This window comes from Dreissena polymorpha, chromosome 5 (assembly GCF_020536995.1).
Source record: "Dreissena polymorpha isolate Duluth1 chromosome 5, UMN_Dpol_1.0, whole genome shotgun sequence".
In the NCBI taxonomy this organism is placed as follows: Eukaryota; Metazoa; Mollusca; class Bivalvia; order Myida; family Dreissenidae; genus Dreissena; species Dreissena polymorpha.
This window is the reverse complement of record NC_068359.1, coordinates 80792274-80807412: the sequence shown is the minus strand read 5'-3', so window position 1 is coordinate 80807412 and position 15139 is coordinate 80792274. Positions and strand designations below refer to the sequence as shown.

Here is a 15139-nt window from a genome sequence, read left to right as displayed (position 1 = left end):
GTGTCAAGTACTTAAATCCAATTTTTAAAATAAACTCAATTTTGAAAAAGAGGGTCAGGGGCCCATGGTGGCTCATCTGAGGCTATGTTTAAATCTTGTATTTATGAATCTATAGATTATTGCCCCCTACCCCTGACGGCCATTGCCAACAAACCGGAACCATTTTCGGACTCAACAAGTCGTCATGGATATCATGGGGACACATCCTGTGACCAAATTTCATGAAGATTGGGCCATAAATCTCATTGTGGCTTCTAGAGTATTAACAAGTTTTTTTTAGACATATCAGAAAAAAGGCCCCATCGATTGGAAGCCAAGTTTTTCAACCAAACGGAACCATTTTCACACTCATTTAAGATATCATTAAGAAAAATCTTCTGACCAAGTTTCATGAAGACCCGGCAAAAAAATTGGCCTGGAAATCGATCAAGTTGGGATTAAACATATCTAAGAAGGTAACTCAAAGTGCAACAACAATCGTTTAAACAATAGGGCCTGAAAGGCCCAAAGTCGCTCACCTGAGACAACAAGATATTATTGGGACAAATCTTCTGACCAAGTTTCATGAAGATTGGACAATAAATGTGGCCTCTAGAGTGTTAACAAGGTTTTACAATAGCCATCATATAGTCACATAAGGGAAAATGCCCCACCCCTGGTGGCCATGTTTTTAAAGCAACCAAAACCATTTTCAAACTCATCCAAGATATCATTGGGACAAATCTTCTGACCATCTTTCATGATGATCCAGGGATTTCAATAGACGCAGAATCCTGCGTTTTGACGCGAGCAAATTAAAAATGACTCATTTTTGACGCAAACCTTTTTTCTGCTGTGGGTCATTTTGATGCGTCGAAAATTTGACCCATGCGTCAGTCTGTTAAAATCTCGAGTTCCATGGTAATAAATCCCGCTGTGCTCCTAATTGAAATAAATGTTTCAGTATTTGAAACTCGGTCTATAATCGAGGGAATACCCCGGGCGTTGTTTATCTTATCTAATCTCTTCCAATACACATGTCACCGTCTAAATAGTGCGTGCCCACTAACTGGGTAATTAGCAGCAGTGATTACGTGATAATTGATTGACCATCCGATAAGTGCAGGTTTTTTGCAGACTTTTCAGACAGCACGGTTAAAGAAAGTCGGCAAAATTAATTAAAGTAAAAACCATATTGATCAAAGGTCTATTAATTACGGAGATCCAATAGTAGATCAAAGTCCAGCGAGTTTTGTCAGTTGTTAATCCACCAATAATTACGAGTAACACCCATCTTATATAAACTGGAATCAAGGCTCGAAATTAACACTCGCACACTCGCAACGTGCGAGTGAAAAATACCGATTGCGAGTTAAGTTTTAAGCCACTAGTATTTTTTTGCGAGTAAAGAAATAGTGAAACAAGAAATATCTTTAAAAAAGATATACGGCGTTGATAGTTCAATGAATGAGATCAAGGATAGCGAATGTCTTTCTGTGCAGTTCTTAGCTGCATCACACGCAGTACGGGATGTTACGCGGAGTTTTCGCGGCTTTTTTTACATGATTACATATTGCTGGTCATAAACCTATAGAAACAAAACAGAAAACCAAAAGAAGAATGGAAGTGAAATTAAAAGATATGAGTCAACCGGCCACACGTGAAGTATCCCTATTTATAGGCGCGTTCTTCTAACAAACCTGTTTCAGTTGTTTGTCGTGCATTGCCATTTGAATCGATTATTAACAATATCGAGAATCATCGCGCTCGTGCTTAATACATTAGTCAATATGGTGGAATAATTATTGTTAAATTAATCAAAAATAATTTTTATCATTGTATTGTTGAAAACACATTAAGAATCTATTATTTACATACCATAATATTTCTGGTCTAAAGAAAATTCCAGGTCACCTAGTTCACGGATAGCGTCTTTATTATATAACAATTATTTTACTGGTCGCGAACTCCGGTGATGACCTGTATATAAACTCGATACCTCTCGGGTTGAAATGCAATCCATTAAAGTGAGGCCTCGCTTCCACTGCTCTTTATACTCTTACATGTTTACAAATATGAAAGTAAGCACTAAATATGAGAACATAGCCTTTAAGAAACGCTTTTGCGCTGGTAATTCTATGAAAATAAAAGGTGCACGCACAAACTGTATTGATGTCGAGAATTGAGTGTAAAACTGTTCTATCTATTAAGCCTTTTCATTAGAGATAAAATTGTTTCATGCAGTAGAACAGTGTTACAAAAACACGAGTCGTTTCCAATGTTCTGGTGGTATACTCAAAGCAGCCAATGGAATAAATGAAGAGTATTCATTCGTACCTAGCCGCGGGAAATATTATTTGAATTTTATTGGACACTTACACAGGTCAGGTAAGGTGAAAAGCTGGCTTAATACAGCTACGCGGAAAAAAAGAGTAATATTGCTTAAATCGCTCGACGTCATGAACACTAAATCGTAGGTCAATTTATAGAACTTCCGAATACCCGTATGCTTAAGCGCGCACCTTTTATGTAGACTGATATACTTATAGTACAGATATGCGGATGGTATTGGTACAGAGAACGTGAAACAGTCGATTACTCACACGTGTTCATTGAACTTGAACAGGCATGGCATCGAAGCAAAAAATAACTAGTTTTTTGTTGCCCACAGACGGAAATAACAATACGGAAGATAAAGCAAACTTAACCGTTGAGTTAAAAAAAAACAACGGAAATAAAAAGTGGAAAAAAGTACTTAATATAAAACTAAAACTTGCGAGAATGTTTTTGATTTTGCGAGTTAGTATTAAAGCTGCTCGCAATGTTTTGCAAGTAGAACAAAAAGTTAAATTCGAGCCCTGCTGGAATCACAGTTCATTTTTTATACTAACAAGTAATAATACTACACATAAACATTGAGAAAACACATTTTCATGATAAGATATAAATTATCCGAGTAGAATTAAATTGCTGCGTCATGACCTTTGACATTGTAAATGGCGGACTTAACATTCAACCCGCGTTCAATTCAAAGCTGGCGATTCAAATTGCAAGTAATGGGGATTCAATAATGGAGAAAGCATTAACTGGATTTAACAAACATTTGATAAGGTTTGTTAAACCCGAAAACAACAAGAAAAATTTGGATTATTAAAGTAAAACTACTACAGGTAAGGCATTCCAAAGTGTACATATTTCGGACATGTATAGTATTCGGATAAACAGTAATAGATATACTAAATGTTCCATGTATTTAGATTGTGTTTTGTAAGAAAAGCTATCATAGGGATGATGATAATATAATGACGATAAATATGTGATGAAAAGGTGCTACCGGTACATATCTTAAATTACTTAAATGTGTTAAAAGACTTAAATGTGTTATAACTATAAGGAAGTATATTTAATGTACCAATTCATTAAAATATGTTGTGTTTCATGGTATTGTTATTTAATAAAGCAGTATAAATTTTTAAGATATTGTGTTACTCTTAGAGCATTTTTTTTTATCTAAAAAATTGAATAATACAGACAAAAACAAAATTAACACGCTTCAAAATTGACCCCACCATTTTTCAATTTGACTCCTCAAAATTTCAGTCCAGGGGTCATTGACTCCTGGTTTTAAAAATCTATTGAAATCCCTGATGATCGGAAAATAAATGTGACCTCCAAGAGTGTTAACAAGGTTTTACTTAAGCCATATATAAAAAAATGCCCCGCCCCTGTGGTGGCCATGTTTTTCAACCAACCAGCATCATTTTTGAACTCGTCCAAGATATTATTGGGATGAATCTTCTGACCAAGTTTCATGAAGATCAGACTATAAATGTGGTCTCTATGGCCATATATAGCCAGATAGGGAAAAATGCCCTGCCCCTTGGCAGCCATGTTAATCAAGCAAACGTAACCATTTTCGAACCCATCCAAGAGATCAATAAGACAAATCTTCTGACCATCAGGGCTTTTTTCAGCTTTTTTGAAATAGGGAATTTTATCTGCATTTTCAAGAAATTGGGAAAATAAATTGGGATTTAAAACTACAGTCGAAACTGACCTAACGGCCACCTGAATTTACTGGTCACCTGCAGACAACGGTCAGTCTGGAATTCCCCCGACGAAAAACACTATATTACACTTGAATTTAACGGCCACATGTCCATAACGGCCAACTGCTACTATATTCCACTCTGAAATTCATGTTTGACCTAAAATCAACGGTCAGGCGTCAGTCGTCTCAAGTCGCGAAATTAAAAAAAACAGCACATCATTTGTCTGTCTATTTAAGCGTCTGATAGCGGTAATTGTCTTTGATATTATAAAAGCGGCTCGCTGCGAGTAAACAAATAAGATGTTGAGATGGTTTGTTTTCCGGGGATAATTGTGGGGGTATCTTCAAAAGAAAATATGTCAGAGTTTGTGACATGTTTAAAGTAATTATTGCTAATTAAATGACCACTAATTAGTACATTGTACTTACAACATTGAGTTTTGAAAATAACATTTTCGGATCATTCATTAAAAGAGCTTTCTAGCGTACACAACACTTTTAAAAGCAATCGGAATATTAAATTACGGAATAACAATGAGTGGTAAACGTAAGTTCATCACATTAGAGGAGCGGGTCAAGTGTTTGAAACTGTTTGAATCTGAAAAAAGTTCGCGTGTAATAGCAAGTGAGCTCCACAGCAGGTTGAATGTTTGTATTTTGTATGAGCTTGTTGCATTAAAATGCTTTTTGTGTGATGTTTGCGTACAAAATAAATTTTAACAAACTGTTTGCGTCTTTTTCTTTGAATTAGAACAGTACAATTACACCGTATCGGTTTATGACAGTGAATCCGCTTTTTGAGATTCAAAGGAACTGACCTGTTCTGTGCAGCCCAAGATGTCATTAAAACAAAATGTTATTACCTACTTTCATGACTAGTGAACACCCTGGCAGCCACGTTTTTCAACAGACCATGAACGTTTTCATACACATCCAAGATATCATTTAAACAAATATACTGACAAAGTTCCATGAAGATTCATAAGTCCATACAAGGAAAATTGCCCGGCCAATGGTGGCCATGTTTTTCAAGCAACTGGAACTATTTTCAAACTTGTCCAAAATATTATAAGGACAAATCTTCTGACAAAGTTTTATGATGATCGTACAATAAACAGTCTTCGAAATTAGCTTTGGAAAGTTACATGCCAGTCGGGCCAGTTACTTAAGAATTTTTACATGCCCAACATATTTTTTACATGCCCAAACTTTTTTAACCAAAATTATAACAAATCACAACATTTTAACACTTACAAGCTACACATAGTCAAGCAGAACATTTGTTTCAATAGTAGTGAATACAATTACATCTAATCCATCACTAGAATTAAGACGGTCGATCGTTACACCAGTGCTCTTGAAAAGAGCGTTCTCTGGTGTCCTCGTACCATTTCTCGGCTTCCTTTTTCTCTAAATCATTGTCAATTTTCTATTTTGGAAGTGCTTTATCGGGCTTAGCCCCATCAACATACCTAAGATACTGATTCTATGTCGACAATGACATTTGTTTACATTGACAAAAACGGAAGCGTATTACTTGATTGAAATGATCGATTCAAAAAGCATCTTCTTGGTTAATGTCAAGAGAAACCGTCGATATGAACCGAATGTGACCGAACTGCATCGGTCAAAAAAAATAACGATGACGTGTGCAAGCAGGTGCGTGTTGTTAAACCAATCGAATTTCATTGTTGTTCAACTTACGGCAAGGTGTTTGTTCGCAAAATTGAAAAATAGATCGGCAAATATCAAGAACCGCTTACGATTTTTTTATAAACTGTCAATTGGCTTCAATAATTTACATGCCTGGCGGGCCGCAAACGTGAATTTTTGTATGTGCCCGGCAGTAATTTTACTCGCCACGGGCGATCGGGCGTGTGCTAATTTCGAAGACTGAATAAAAATGGCTTCTAATGTGTTAACAAGGTTTATCTATAGCTATATAAGGAAAAATGCCACGCCCCCTTGGCGGCCATGTTTTTCCACCAAACGGAACCATTATCGAACTCATCCTAGATTTCATTGGGACAAATCATCTGACAAAGTTTCATGATGATCAGACCTCTAGAGTGTTAACATGGTTTTAACTAAAGCATAATAAATAGCCATATTAGGAAAAATGGCCCGCCCCCTGGTGGCCATGATTTTTAAGCAACTGAAACCATTTTTGAACTCATCGAATATCATTAGGACAAATCTTCTGACCAAGATTCATGAAGATCGGAAAATAAATGTGGCCTCTAGAGTGTTAACAAGGTTTTACTATAGCCATATAAGGAAAAATGCCCCACCCCACGGCACCCATGTTTTTACCCAACCAGCATCATTTTTGAACTCGTCCATGATATTATTGGGATGAATCTTCTGACCAAGTTTCATGAAGATCTGACAATAAATGTGGCCTCTAGAGTGTTAACAAGAATTTACTATAGCCATATATAGCCATATAAGGAAAAATGCCCCGCCCCTTGGCAGCCATGTTTTTCAAGCAAATGTAACCATTTTCGAACTCATACAAGATATCATTGAGACCAATCTTCCGACCAAATTTCATGAACATTGGAAAATAAATGTGGCCTCTAGAGTGTTTACAAGGTTTTACTATAGCCAAATTAGGAAAACTGCCTCTCCCCTGGCGGCCATGTTTTTTCACCAATCTGGACCATTTTCGAACTTGTCCGAGATATCAATAAAACCAATGTTTTGACCAAGTTTCATGATGATTGAGCAAAAATTGTGTCTTCTAGAGTGTTCACAAGGTTTCTCTATAGCCAAATAAGGAATACTGCCCCGCCCCCTGGCAGCCATGTTTTTCAACGGACTGGAAGCATTTTCGAACTCAACCAACATACCATTTAGACAAACATTTTTACAAAGTTACATGAAGATTAGGCATCAAATGTGACTTCTACAGTGTTCACAAGGTTTTTCTTTTTTTGACCTAGTGACCTAGTTTTTGACCCAGCATGACCCAGTTACGAACTCAGTCGAGGTATCAATGGGGGCAAATGTTCTGACCAAATTTCATGAAGATCAGACAATAAATGTGGCCTCTAGAGTGTTCACAAGACAAAATGTTGACGACGCACGACGGACAACGCACGACGGACAAAAAGCAATCACAAAAGCTCACCATAAGCACGTTGTGCTCAGGTGAGCTAAAAATCGAAACAGCCGATAGCATTGACGTTTTTTTCCCAATTGGGAATTTTTTAGCAAATTTTGGGGAAAAAGTATACTTTTTGCAATTGGGAATACAGCCAAATTTCTGCTATAAAATAGGGCCAAAATAAAACCTGACCATATTTCATGAAGATGTGGCCTCTAGAGTGTTAACAAGGTTTTACAAAAGCTATATATAGCCATATAAGAAAAAATGCCCCGCCCCCTGGTGGCCATGTTTTTAAAGAAACCAAAACCATTTTCGAACTCATCAAAGATATCATTGGGACAAATCTTTCGACCAAGTTTCATGAAGATCGGAAAATACATGTGGCCTCTACAGTGTTAACAAGGTTTTACTAAGGAAAAATGCCCCGCCCTCCCTTGCGGCCATGTTTTTCAACCAAAGGGCATCATTTTTTAACTCGTCCAAGATACTATTGAGAGGAATTTTCTGACCAAGTTTCATGAAGATTGAACAATGAATGTGGCCTCTAGAGTATTCACAGTATTTTACTTTAGCCACATTAAAGCCATATAACGAAAAATACCCCGCCCCTTGGAACCCATGTTTTTCAAGCAAAGGTTACCATTTTCAAACTCATCCAAGATATCATTGGGACAAATCTTCTGACCAAGTTTCATGACGATCAGAAAATAAATGTGTCCTCTAGAGTGTTAACAAGGTTTTACTATAGCCATATAAGGAAAAATGCCCCGCCCCCTTGCGGCCATGTTTTTCAACCAACCGGCGTCATTTTCAAACTCGTCCAAGATATCATTGGGATGAATCTGCTGACCAAGTTTCATGAAGATTGGACAATAAATGTGGTCTCTAGAGTGTTAACAAGATTTTACTATAGCTATATATAGCCATATAAGGAAAAATGCCCTGCCCCTTGGCAGCCATGTTTTTTAAGCAAACATAACTATTTTCGAACTCATCCAAGATATCATAGAGAAAAATCATCTGAGCAAGTTTCATGACGATCAGAAAATAAATGTGTCCTCTAGAGTGTTAACAAGGTTTTACTATAGCCGTATAAGGAAAAATGCCCACGTCCTGGCGGCCATGTTTTTCAACCAACCGGCACCATTTTCGAATTTGTCCAAAATATTATTGGGATGAATCTTTTGAACAAGTTTCATGAAGATTGGACAATAAATGTGGTTTCTAGAGTGTTAACAAGATTTTACTATACTTACATATAGCCATATAAGGAAAAACGCCCCGCCCCTTGGCAGCCATGTTTTTCAAGCAAACGTAACCATTTTCGATCTCATCCAAGATATCATTGAGACCAATCTTCTGACCAAAGTTCATGAAGATTGGACAATAAATATGGCCTTTAGAGAGTTAACAAGGCAAATGTTGACGCCGCACAACGGACGATGCATGATGGACAAAAGGCGACCACAAAAGCTCACCATGAGCACGTTGTGCTCAGGTGAGCTAAAAACAATTAAACAATATATCACTAGCTTTTTTAAGAGTCATTACGCACCAAATAACATCATTTTTACAGCGTAGCTGTTTAACCCAGCTTTGCATCTTAGCTGGCCTTTGTAACCGTCCACTGAATTTGAATATACAATTTCCAGCTGGTAGGATCGACTCTTTTCGAAATACAAAATGTGCATCTACAGCATCTACAAACAGTTTTCACATTTACATGTACATTAATTATGTTATTTAATTGATTTTCTTTTTTTGGTAAGTATAGGGTATAAAAAGGGATACTAAACAACGTTTTGCAACGACCTCAACTGTGTGTTCAGCATGAAACAATTTGATCTCTACAGTTTTACACTAAACTCTCAAAATCTCAAAAGTTTGGGTCGGCCCCATTATATTTAAAAGTTTGACAGCTACGGAGCATTTGTACTTAAAGGCAGTGTTCTCATATTCAGTAATTATTACCGTATTGCATTCTGTGCACTCATATGTTTTCCATCATATAAAATTATAAGTATTGATGTTCCCTATCCTGACCCATCTTAGACCATAATATTTTAAATTGTTTTCGAAATTGACCATTATACATGTAAGTGTATAAAGCTTTAAACAAGCCGTCATTACACGAGTGGAATCTTACCTCACTCAGTGCTCCAAATAGGATTTGAAAAGGACAGGTGCGGGGCTATTTTGTCAAAAGAGCACTTTCAACGCGCAGAATTTTGTCAAAAGTGCACTTTGCGAGCGTGCCGTAGTATTCCGTTGCATATTGATTTTTATGTTATTTATTATTGTTAGAATATATTATTTTCATAATTATTATACCATGCAAATAAAAAAATGTCTACAATGAGGATTTCATTAATTACAATGTAACAAGAGATTTATAAATTATAATGTCTTAAAAAAATATATATATAATTAAAGGGCAGGGCAGGGCTCCGAAAGGACAGGATGGGCTTCGGAAGGGCAGGGTGGGTGCCCTTCCATTTATCCTAGCCGGAGCACTGCTCACTTAAATGCATTGCATTCTTACCCGCAAGACAACAAGGTCAGTTCCGCGGGTAGTCACAGAATCGTTATGTAACGCTCTCGCGTTAACTAGGTGAACTTGAAGTTTGTTTTGACCAGAAAGATCTTAAACAAAATGATCAGCGGTAGTATTATGGTCAATTATAGTTTCTTATGTGTTTTCAACAATTCAATGATGAGTTCCAGTTTGAATTTGAATAATGTAATTATAAATATTCCACCATATAGACCAATTTATTAAGCATTAGCACGATGATTCACGATACTGTTAACAATCAAATTAAATAATAATGTCCGACAAACCACTAAAACAAATACTGCGAATGATTCGTGTGTGGCATGTTGACTGATATGTTTTCATTCATTTTCATTCTTCCTGTGTTTTTATAATCTGTATCTACAGATATATGATTAAGAACTGCACAGAAAAGGCATGCGCTATCTTTGATCTTATAAATATAACTTTTGATCTTTCAATACCAACCACAGTTGTATATCTTTTCAAGGTATTTCTTTTTATAAATGTAAACAAGAGCACCGCATAACGGGTACCAACGCTCGGCTGCGGATGCAGTTTTGAATAAATGAAAGATTGTCAGAATTTTTTTTAAAGCGGTCACAGTGACCTTGACCTAGTGACCCAAAAATAGGTGTGGCCTGTAGAACTCATCAAGGTGCATATCCATATAAAGTTTCAAAGTTGTAGGTGGAAGCACTTTGATTTAAGAGCCAATGTTAAGGTTTTAGCACAGGGGACGCCGCACGGCGGAAAGACACGACACGACGAGCTGGCTATGACAATACAGGGAAAATTGATACACTTTTTTTCAATCTCCACTTTCTTTTACTGAAAAATACACTGATCGGAAAATTTCAAGCGCCCCGGGGACTCTGATTTCGAAATTCAAGCGCCCCGGCGAGGGATTGTTAAATGGCCTGTGGAAAGCCCTGGAAAGAATACGGCTAATTTATTGTTTTATTCTGTGGACTTGTCAGTATTTAGTCTTCCGATCACGTTTACTCTATGCTTTATGAGGAGGAAATTTTATTTGTGAATAAACCAATAACTGTTGGGGGGCAGCTAGCTAAAGAAACTTCAGCGTACAGTTTATATAGTATTGACATACCTGTACGCTGAAGCTAACCCCGTATCGAAAGTCAACCAGAGTCGTAACATATTAATGTCACGCTATAAATCAAAGAAAGCTCATTTTCTTGGATACATTTCTACATATATTGGTGAATGAATATAAATTACTGCATCGAGGAATATTTTAAGGTTCAAATGTTTCAAATGCATCTTACAATAGATGAAAATAACTCTCATCAGTCTGAAATTCACAATTTCGACGCCATTGTCGCTTTGTCACGTGATGAGTTTTCATTTGGATACTTTGGGATCGAACTTGACATGTTATGTTGAAATTGTAAACATTACTTTCGTTTTCTGAAATCTATTATTTGTGATTAACAACTTACGTCTGGTGGATTGTAAGACTGATTTCATTGTGAATCAGGTCGTTTTATATAATATTTACTTTGACTCTGTATTGCCACTACAATTTGTTTACAAAATAAGCCAGAATAATTAAAATACTGGGAAATGTCATCCTGAATTTGAAAACACTTGAGCACATGGTTTGTTACTAAAAATAGAAATAGCGTCATATGACTGTGAAATCTCGGGAGATTCGCATTTCAAGAAAGTCTGTCACATCGCTGTTTTTCTCGATATGTAAGAGCAGAATAGATACATTTTAAATATTTAAGATAGTATTTTGTGAAAGAATATATCAGTTAAATGTGAAAAATGTCAATCTTTCCAATCAAGTGGTTGATTTGGGCCAACAACTGCATTTAAAAGCTGTTTTGGAACGGTCTTTGTTAACTGTCAACTTTTCGGGAATTTCTGGTTGACTTTCTAGCTGAAATAATTTGCGTTCAGAATAAATCTGAACGCTGAAACTCCGGTCTGTAAAAACTATAACGAAAAATGAATACAATTAATGCTATTATATCAATATGCTTAAAATTGCAAAATAACATAAAGTTTTAGTTAAGAAGTCCATTTTAACCTCAAATAGCGTCGAATTGAAATTAGAAGGCATGCTTTGTTTCAGTTAAACTTCTGCTTGAATCACAATACAATCACTGACCTCTCGTCATGTTATGAAATATTTAAATATCAACCAATCAGAAGAAGGCATTACAGTGCAATAGGCTGCTTTATCGATTAAAATCTACCTGCGGTATACAGCGGGAACAGCGATTGGAATGGAAAATGTGAGTAGTGTGTTGATTTAAATTGGTCAGGCGTGCAAAATTGAAAGATTCATTACATAATTCTTACGGAACATTATTGAGGAATGAATTATCTACACAGGTATGTGAATATTATTGCAATCCGTTGATATTAACTGTCTGATATCGGGGCTTGAATGTTGCGCACCAAATTCCTTGCGCATCAATATAGACAAAGAAGGAAAACTTTCGCTATTAAAAAGATAGAGTGGACTATTGACGCCAAGAGTCTGCCAAAGCAAAAATCATCAAAAGACTCGATGGCGGCAATTTATATTGACTAGTGGACTTTCCTATCGGGGTTGGTCCATAACTATAAAGTCGTGCCAGTCAAAAATCATAAAAAGCGACATTTAAAGTTATGGTAGCCAGAACTAGGGGGCAGCATGAAACTAGACTTGACCATGAATTTGAAGGTCATTCACAAACACTGGGCTCTGAAATAAGAACTACAAATAAAGACATGCATATGCAAAGTTTTAATATAAAACTTTGTAAACAACAAACATTGCATCCAAATAACTTCAAAAGTAAAAGTTAGAATGCATAGCCACATTATTTTAATTTAGAATCAATTTGTTCTGCGTCATTCGCAATCTTAAAATAGACAATCCGTGGCTAAAAGATGAACTATAATAAGATTGCTTTGTTTAATTATACAATCACATAATGGTTTAAACCATATCTACCTGTATTTATACGATACGTCTGAAAAACGGTGCAGTTAATGGCGTAGTTTATATTTTCATATGCAAATCAATCGACAGCTTTCGGTAAATCTAGTAACCGGACAACTTCCGTGAAAACTGAACTAACCCAGGCAATTTCCTTAAAAGAGTTATCGTTCGTTGGTAATTGAACGGAGTAAGCAGTCGAAATGGCCCCAATTAAAAACGACCACAGTCTCAAATTAAATGTGATTAAACAAAGACCTATAGAATACATATATTCAGGGACCTATACCTATGTTTGTATAGGTCCCTGATATATTCTATAAGTCTTTGTATAAAACGACCCCAATTTTTAAATTTATTAATGTACACGAACTTATGTTTAAACTACAAATGTGTATATATATATATATATATATATATATATATATATATATATATATATATATATATATATATATATATATATATATATATATATATATTTATTTATTTATTCATTTGTTTATTTATTTATTTATTTATTTATTTATTCATTTTAATGTATTGCATATGATACAGCCTAACATCTCTTGGGTAATATGTAACTGTATAAAAAATCCATTTTGGCAAATATAAAACATAAGCAACATTAATGGTAAATGTGAGTACCTGGTAAATAAACAAAAGTAACGCAATTGTACGGATTATAATTAAATAATTTCATTATAGTATCTCAGACGTTTTATTATAAGACATGACGTATAGTAAAGTGCAATTACCAATATATCTTTAATGCTTTTAGAATTAAATGGGTGAATATTTGATAAGGTTCCATTCTTAATTAAAAAAATTAAGACATTAAGAATTAAGACGTCAACCTAAGCTGGGCACGACCTAATATGACCCAGATCGCGATTATGATGGCTTATTTGACGCACGTCAAAAGCTGTGAAGAGAACACCGTTACGGACATACATACTTGTTTGATAACATTATTTTATTTCAACTTAATTTAAATGTTTTTTTGCGTTGTTTCATTGTATAAAGTGATCATGAGTGGCTATTACATCAATTCCAAATCGTCAGTGACATTTCAGAACATTACGTGCGTATAAACGGTGTAAATTTACACATTTTAATTACGTTTTACAACTTTAAGAATTTCTATAAAAATGTGTGGGTACATGTTTATATGCTAAATTCTTCTTTCATTGGACACCTTTTTGACTACTTTATGATGTTAAATCACGTTTGCAGTTTTTTTTTAAATCTTAATGTATATATAAAAGTCTTCTTTTTTATGCGGCGTAACGGTGTTGTCACATTTGTAACGGTGTGGACGGATTATCTTATACTTTCACATTCTTGTTTATTCGCATCGTGTTTTTTACTAGAAAGTATGTCAGATAAGTTCCATGTAAAATTTGTGATGTTGTTTGAAAGACAATCGGCGATATGAATACGAACTTTATTCGCAAGATATTGTTTGTATAAATTTCTCCACACCGTTACGATGTTGTCAACACCGTTTCTCATTCAGCGAAACGGTGTGGAACGTCAAAACTCACACCAGGCGTCTGGGTCCAATCTGACCACGCCCCAGGGATCACATGACTTATATAGACTTAGTCATATTGACTAGCTTAAGACAATAATCTTTAAAGCGACAAATCTTTGATATTTGATATATGACATCAATTGTTTGACCCATTTATGCCTAGCGTCTAGAAAAAATGCCTTGGCAAACATCCTAGACCGAGATGAGACGCCGCATGATGCGGCGTCTCATCAGGGTCTCCGCTGTTTGCTTAAAGGAATTAATGTAAAAAAATAATAAATATACTAGACATCCCTAATTTTGGAAATGAATTGATCCAATTCGGAAGGATGGGAGAGTCCACTAGGCCTAAATCATAGTAATTTCCCAGATAAGCGATATAAGGCAATTTTGAACCTCTTGTTATTTAATTGCTTGGGTATTGTTAGCGAACATGTTGTTTTGGACATTTTATGAATATTTTATCATAGCTGGAGTTCCAGCATTCTTAAAGTTTTTGTTTTTTGGTTTGGTCAACCGAAAAACATACACGGCTGGGAACGATATATCGGTATACAGAATCAAAATTGAATGTCATTACTTGTGGCTCTGGCGTGTTGTCGCTTTAGAGCAAATAATTTGAGGCTCAAACATGCCTATTAAGAAACGCCATAACGAACTATCTAAAGTGTCATACGCGTGGTCATTCTGGTGCATACAAAGGTGGCGTATTGTTTTATCGTATTGTTTTATCTTATTTTAATATGTGATGTGCGGATGCCTAAGAAGGCCGCAAACACGCAGTCACATCAGAACGTTAAACAAGTCCGCCTATACGAAACACCAGGTATCCGTCGTCTGACGTGCTTTCGTTTAATCGCATATAAAGTTGCCATAGCATAAATCAGTCACCATACTCATGTGATAAAAATCCGCATTAATTATCTATTCACAGTCACAAGACTGTA

General features: G+C 35.7%; 1 protein-coding gene across 2 annotated transcripts in view; it reads right to left on the bottom strand.

Moving 5' to 3' along the window:
- The window catches only part of LOC127882082 (protein NDRG3-like), a 95135-nt gene extending 82316 nt beyond the window's left edge, over positions 1-12819 (bottom strand). The window contains exon 1 of one of the 2 annotated variants that reach the window (XM_052430517.1): positions 12671-12819. The gene's annotated coding sequence lies outside the window, so the exon portion shown is untranslated. The remainder of the gene's footprint in view (positions 1-12670) is intronic. The other variant, XM_052430519.1, reaches the window with a different exon arrangement.
- Between the last annotated feature and the right edge of the window lie 2320 nt (positions 12820-15139).